Below are 7949 nucleotides of genomic sequence, written 5' to 3' on the forward strand. Positions count from 1 at the left end.
CCATTGGGGTGCACCATCGCCGTTCAGCCGGTGAAGTTGAGTGTTAAATTGTTTTTACTCGGAAAGGACTGGCACTGACTATGAAAACCAATCAGCGACCGTGTTCACAATCATAAATCATGGAAGTGAGATTCTTAACCGCCGTGAAAGGAGGTTCTTATTTTTCACCTCTTCGTTTTAACCGCTCACTCCTCGCGAAAGAAAAATAGAACCTCTGGCACCCAGGGTACAAGTCAACCGGTTACCTTAAAGATTACTGATTACAGAAGTAAAAGTAGACGCAATACTCTGAACTCTATGGCAATGATTCACGCCGGCCAGTGTCGCATCTCATCCACAATTTATTCCCATCTTCAACAGAAGTTTGCAAATGTTACACAACATTGCCACTCATATTATAAACTCATCTAAAACAATAATCATTTGAAGAGAACTGCCCGGCCATTTAATGAGCTCAAAATGTCAGCCAAAAAATACATAAGAAAATATTATTCACCGACGTCACTTATAGTAACCACTGTGCACCTTTTGACAATGACAAAAAATAAACTTTTTAAACATAAAGAAGCCTTCAAACAGTAAGTTATCCTTTCATTCCCAATAGCCCTTGTCACGGTTATGGAATAATCAACTTAATCACGTGTCAAGAAAAATAAAATGACCGTTTCACATTTCAAGGACAATAAAATTGCCATTTCACGTTTCACGAAATAAAACTTTTTCTACACAAACAAATATTCTAACGTTTGTTAAGAGCTACAGCCCTTTGTGATAAAGAAACACATTAGAACGGTTACATTGGGAAAAAACATTGCATATTCCCGCAAAATTTGAAGCGACATGAGGATATTTCTATCGAATATTCAATTTTCAGACGTTGCGCCTTGTGCAATGATCTAATTTTTCGTTGAGTGAATGATATAAATAAAATGACTACAAATATTTTATATATCTGCCGCTTTGTAGGGGAGTTACAGGTTTGAATTCGGCCAAAATCCCATACATTCTATGTACCTTAAGCCACATTTGCCCCCCAACCAATAAGATGTCAGAAACCGTGACAAGGTCTGTAGTGCCACTTCCAGATTTTTAAATGTCTAAACCAGACGATTTTACCTCCCCTCCCCCACCGCAGCTGAGAGGGTTAAAGGGAAAGTACGGCCTAGAAAAGGTTCCTCTGAATCGAAAGTTCTTTACCTGTATTGTCATACTTGACCACTAGCTGCACTCATTTGGACTAAATGCGTTTAAATAGCCAACAATAACATTTCAAAAATGGGCAAAGTTAAATTGAAATCCGCCATCTTTGTTTTAGTGTATGCAAACGAGGCTATGACGTGAAAACACAGGAAAGGAGAGCAATACTTTGTAGACTTGAATCTTAATCCAGAGGCTAAATTGTATTAATATTAGCTCCACCATCAGAACAGGTTTACATATGTGAGTTACATGCAGGAGTTTTACGAAGCGAAAGAGGGGTGATATAGACCAATTCGGCTAACTCAATGTTGTACCCAATTCAAATCTCTCGGGGTTGAGATTCTTTGTGTGTTGAATTTGCATGACAATGAAGCATTCACATTTAAATGATATGGAAATTCTTGGAACAAAACATTTTATTCCCAGAGGATTTGAATTGGGTACAACATTGAGTTAGCCGAATTGGTCAATTGACGCCCGGGCGGAGTGTGGGGGCACACATCACAGGTCATTGTTTTACCAATACAGAAAGCATCCTAAGCATTCATAAAAGCTAACCTTAGACTTAATTAGGCCTAAACAAACGTTTTTAGGCCTAAGGTTAACTATGAATGCTTAGGATGCTTTCTGTATTGGTAAAACAATGACCTGTGATGTGTACCCCCACACTCCGCCCGGGCGTTCGTATCACCCGCTTGGAGTGCTATCCCGCGCTCATTGCTGTGAAATGAACGCCTGGAAATCAAGTTTAATCTGTCTACCGTGGCTTTATACGAGATCCCTGTTACAACTTCAAAACAAACGATAGATTTATACATTCCCATCGAATGGCAAGAGTAAATCGTTTCAGTAGTGTCTATAAAGCTATCAAAGTTTTAACTACATTTCAAGTTGTTTATTTTACTGCCTGGAAAAGCGCATAACAGTGAAAGTCGTCAATATATTGCATGATTCGCTCCAATACAATGATATTTTGGACTGGTTGACAAAGATTTCAGTATGAAGAGAACGTTACCAAGACCAATATTCATATACCTGAACATCCTGCTTGAAGTCCTCCTCGGCAAAATGACAGACCCGAACAGATGTAATATAGCAGTCAGGTTGTCAGGTTTGAGGAATCTATCCGTGTTTTACTTCCACAGGCCAACTTTTCTTTAAATTTTCATTTTCCGGTGGAATCTTCGGTTTTTTTATTTAATAGACATGTGTCCAGTTTCACCCCCCTCGAAAGCGTAAAACACCAACAGCGGTAATTGTTGCCGTGAAAAAGCCTTGCTATGTGTATTGAGCAACATCTGAAAGTTTCGTCGGCGAAAAAAACACGTTTGCTGAAGCATCATAGACGGGTGTCGCAGAAGAAAGAAAGTGAAAAAGAAAAAAGGTATGCTTGTCGAATATTTCTATGTCGCATGTTCAAGGTTTTGGTCTTGTTTACATTTGCTCTACCTGATTTTTGCCGCCTAGTTTGATTGACCAGAGAATCTACAAGTATTGAGTCACTTGAGTTTCTGTCGCACTAACGGCCTACTTGGCCTACTAGCTAGTGAACCACAAGACCGTTTACCATAGTTCATCTAACACTTGAATTTCTTGGAGCAGGAAGGTCTCACAACATTGAGAAAGTAATCGGGGAACGAAGAATTGGTAAGGTCGAACACGTTTTGTTGACTATTGCTACGTCATAACACGTCATATCCAAAATGGCGCTCTCCAAGTCACGAAAGAGGCAACTTCAAAGCGTTCTTGTCACATTTTTACAGGGAACTGGACAAAACGGCAATTATTTTCGAATTCCTGGGGAAAAGTTTAGTAACTTAGAGAAACTTTATCCAGACCGTACTTTCCCTTTAAGTAATTTAATAAACACAACTTTTAACTTAATTGTTCTGGGTAAATGTCGCACTATCATAATAAATTCAATTGAATTATAATTTTGTTATCGAACCACGAAAATTTGCAATTTAATTGTATCATTATCATTATCGTAATTTTGTTACTGTAAATAACCATTGTATCAAGTATCTTGTACTTTATTTTACAGAAAAGCTATAATAAATAGGTGGTGGACTAAACACTGACCCCCAGTCCATGGACTACCATGATTGACTACCCTAAAATGGACTTGCTCTTAAAAATACCATTTCTAATGAGTACTATTGGAAGAACTGAATTGATTAATATATGCTTACATAATTTGCACATACCTTGTTTATTTTTGTCTGCAGGGCCACATGCAACTAAATTCAGGAATTGCAGCAGTTTCACTTCACTTACATGAAGTAATCGGCCATCAAAACAATGATCAAAAGCTAACCTTTTTAAAATGGGTGTTTAGACTTAAATACTGTTTGATCCACGCCGTTTAAAATGAGTGTTTAGGCTTAAATAAACACTATTAGACATGCTGCTTACATATAGACCAACAGTACTCATTCAAAATAGTATGCTTAGGGTAGTACATCGGGGTAGTTCATGGACTGGGGGTCAGTGTTTTGTCCACCACCATGATAAATAACTTTTGATTGATCTGTGTGTCCATCATTCTCTTTGGGGACGACTGATAGGTTGCCGACAAATCGGACAGGTATCCCTGTGGGGCACAAAAACAAACGAAAAATTACTGAGACTGTCAACATTACATCTCATCCTGATCAAACGTTTTCAAATTACCGCTTAACTTCAAACTGCAATGCACAACAATTCCTGTTTGAAACTTAATTGACATGACATTAACAAAAGCAATGAGTGCCTGAAATATCTAGGAGATTCCACTCTAGGAAGACTATATGAAGACTGCTTCTAATGATATAATGACCCCCACACTGAAATCTAAGGAAGGAGGCACTGGTCACTGACTGAGGGCAAATACAGTAAAAACTCCCATATAAGAAGCTAGAATTTTCGAGGTCAGACTGAACAGGTTCTTATATTTTAGGGTAGTTTTACACAATTCAGGCTCAAGGGCGGATCTAGGGGAGGTGCACTGGGTGCACGTGCACCCCCCTCGATTACCAAAAAAAAAATAGAAATGATCAAACAAAAGGCTACTGTATAACGAGGGCGAGCCTTTAAAAGTCATTTAAACAGAAATAAGTTTGAACCATAACATATATACGTAAACTTAACAATTGTAAACAATCACACAGCAAGCGCCTAAAATTACTGTCATGTTACACTCATAATTCTTCCTAGTAATGTAAGCTTAACTAAAAAAAAACGGCAAAGCGAATTAAACTACTAGAGGATATTAAAAGCACAAAAAAACTGCATTAAGTTAGGTTTTATTTGCCTCATCATTTACAGATTTATCATACTACAGCCCTAACCCTCTTATAAGCATATATAGCTCTTTGGCATTACAAAGCTTTTGCTTTCATGTCCAAATTGAGCACTCTACTGGGATGAGTCATTGCCGCTAGCAATTGCGCATGCTCACTAGCTCGCTAGTTTGAGCACTCTGGCATGGCTTAGATGTACCACATGTGTGGGACATTTGGGGTGGCTTTATAAGCTTAACCTCCATCCCAGACATCAGCACTGCACTGATGAGGCCCAGAAGGCCGAAACAGTACTGTCTGCAGTTAGTTACATTGTCCAACATATAAATATTGGGCTTCCTGTGCATTTCCGTCAAACATGTGCACCCACCCAGCCAAAATCCTAGATCCGCCCTTGAGGCTGATTAGGTTCTTAGTAGGTTGTTATTTTTCAGAGGTTGTCCAAGTGTAACCGCGGCAGAAATATTGTACTACTAAATCCATGTACATAATGGTTTAGCACTTGTATTTTCAACAATAAAAATGCTTGCATTGTTTGCTAAACAATAAAGTACACAATAACTTTTTGTCAAAAGTTTCTCACACAATTAAAATCCAGAATTTTGACCATCAAAATTGGAGTGATTTTTTTTGTATATAATAACTTATTTTTCTTTGCCAGGCTTAACATGTTCTTATATTTTTGGATATTTAAATGCAAAATTTCTGCCTGTTGGTTCTTAAATCACTTGGTTCTTATATGCGGGTTTTTATTGTATTCCCCAGTAAGGTCCCGGGCAATTGACATTAGTAAATTGTTTATAATTTTATGGCATCGTTTATTCGAACGATCGGACACACGGCTTGGTTAATGTTTGTAATCAATATCTTCCATCAGCAAACTTTGAATAGTAACCGTTTACCTGTAAAACTAAATTCCGCTTCCAAATGGTCTTGATAGTAGTAGACAAGTAAAATATTTTAAGAAAACGACGAAACCCTTGAGTTTATAAACCATGTTTCGACAGAAACGTCTGCCATCCTCAGTTTGTCAGAATACAAAGTGATGGAAACTGAATTTATAAATTATAAATAGAAAATGCTAATGTCAAGAATAGTAACAACGGAATGAAGTACTGCGTGAAAATGTGGCAATCAAAATGATAGTTTAAGACTGACATGGTGTAATTGTTGATTCAAAGGGGGTTGTCCTTTCTGAATATGAACAGCCTCTTTTATCTTATTTAGGAAAACACATAATTTAGATTTGTATGAATTAATTGCTTATTTATTCTTATTTATATATCAACTATTGTTCTTTGTATTTTTTATTTAACTTGTAACTGAAAAACCCTTTTTAGGGAGTTGCAATAATGTATGTATGTATGTATGTATGTATGTATGTATGTATGTATGTATGTATGTATGTATGTATGTATGTATGTATGTATGTATGTATGTATGTATGTATGTATGTATGTATGTATGTATGTATGTATGTATGTATGTATGTATGTATGTATGTATGTATGTATGTATGTATGTATGTATGTATGTATGTATGTATGTATGTATGTATGTATCTAAAACACAAAAACAATCTGCTGAACATAAGGGGTGACAATGTTGAGAATTCTGTAGATGTTTGAAAATGTCTGATGCCCTATCACTGGTTAAATGCTCCTTCACACGCGTGGAAAAATGCCGAACCGTTTCGCCAACGTAACAGGCATAACAGGCCGCACATGTAAACTTGTAAACCAAACTTAAACTGAGCCCGCCAGGGACTGGGTCTTTCACGCCGAACATGTTGCCGATCTTAAAAGGAGAAAAAACTAGTGTGATATCTAAATCATTGCAATAGCGCTTAATGGAATGGCATACCTTTTTTCCAGTAACAATAGAAAAATGGCCTGTGTAGGGAAACTTAAAAGTAAACCGAAGGTGAGGTGGTGGGATGGGTACCCAAGGGACAGTGATTGCTTTGGGTCCCAGTGATGAAACGTTTTATAACCTTTCCAATTAAGTAAGCAGGAAAAAGATTTTTTTAAGGATATCCATAAGCTTAGTCAATAGTGATGTCCTCATGAAACCCTAACCAGGTGTTATTAATCTTATAGGCCCTGTCAACGAGAGTATTAATGAGACCTACTTTGTAAGATCGGCAACATATTCAGCGTGAAAGACCCTATTCCTGGCGGGCTCCGTTCAAGGTGGTTTACAAGTTTACATGTGCGGGCTGTACAGGGTTCGTGCTCGATTTTGTCTGTAAAATTCCAGGAGTATTCAAGGGGTTTTCAAGAACAAGAAATCGAGTTTTCAAGGAGTCTTTATAAGAAGATTTCTATGCCATACATAGTGTTTCAGTGTTTTCTTTGCTGAAAAAGCCTCCCTGATATTCCTTACCACATCCTGCAAGTTGAGTGCACACATGGACATTTTAATTTTAGGTTTTAATGTTTCCCTAATAGTCAATTTTGGACTCAGTTTTTGAAATGTCTCTTTTAACTTAGCATGATGCAATCTCAACAATTTTCAAGGAGTTTTCAAGCAGTTTTCCGTAAAATCCCTTTTTTCAAGGGCTTTTCAAGTGCCCTTGAAGTCTAAAATTAAATTCCAGGGCTTTTCAAGGACTTCAAGGGGCTGCACGAACCCTGGCTGTAATACCTGTTACGTCAGCGAAACGGTCTGGCATTCTTCAACGTGCGTGAACGAGCATTCAACCCGTGATAGGGCGTCTCACATTTTCAAACATCTGCAGAATTCTCAACATTGTCACACCTCGTGTTCAGCAGATTGTTTCTGTGTTTTAGATCACGCCTCCACCAGTTTACAACTTAAGATAAAAGAGGCTATTCATATTCAGAGAGAACAACCCCCTTTGAATCAAAAATTACACCATTTCAATCTTAATTTATCTTTTTGATTGTCACATTTTCACGCTATACTCCATCAGAGCCACAAAAAGCAACCACTCTAGAGTTCAATAATCATACACGTACATTGTATCATTTTACTGTAACTTACGAGTCTGACTTTACATGCATCTCTACGTAACACTTGCTTTGCATCTTGTGGGAACATGAGAGTACATGACATCCAAAAAGGCCCATTTCCTTCAAAAAAAAAAAGTTCTTAATAGAAATCCACAGACATGCAAGATATAACGTCAATACAATCGAGGGGTGCTTTGCACTTGACAAATTCTTATTTTTTATTTTATTTTTGGAACAAGAACTTTATTGAACACAAGAACAGGGGTACAAAAAGAGAAATCTTTACATCATAGTGTTTATATAGTGACATTTAGTTGCGTGACGAGCAATTCTAAATTCGGTATTTAACCACAAAGGAAATGCTAAGAATGATTCATTGATTAGTTACAGTTAAGACAAGCGATGAGTCTGATCCAAAAATTTGTCCTCAACAATTAAAAACTTTAAAAGCAACAATGTGTGTGTATAGTGTATGTAATGCAGTACTAAACTC

The 7949-nt window shown here is 37.3% G+C and overlaps 1 long non-coding RNA gene across 1 annotated transcript in view; it reads right to left on the reverse strand.

The window, feature by feature from the left end:
* Positions 1 to 331: 331 nt before the first annotated feature.
* The window catches only part of LOC138011053 (uncharacterized), a 9892-nt gene continuing 2274 nt past the window's right edge, over positions 332 to 7949 (reverse strand). Inside the window, exons 2-3 of the long non-coding RNA XR_011124637.1 lie at positions 7488 to 7576; positions 332 to 3793 (exon numbers count right to left, since the gene is read on the reverse strand). This is a non-coding gene — a long non-coding RNA (uncharacterized lncRNA). The remainder of the gene's footprint in view (positions 3794 to 7487; positions 7577 to 7949) is intronic.

This window comes from Montipora foliosa, chromosome 7, assembly GCF_036669935.1.
Source record: "Montipora foliosa isolate CH-2021 chromosome 7, ASM3666993v2, whole genome shotgun sequence".
NCBI lineage: Eukaryota > Metazoa > Cnidaria > Anthozoa > Scleractinia > Acroporidae > Montipora > Montipora foliosa.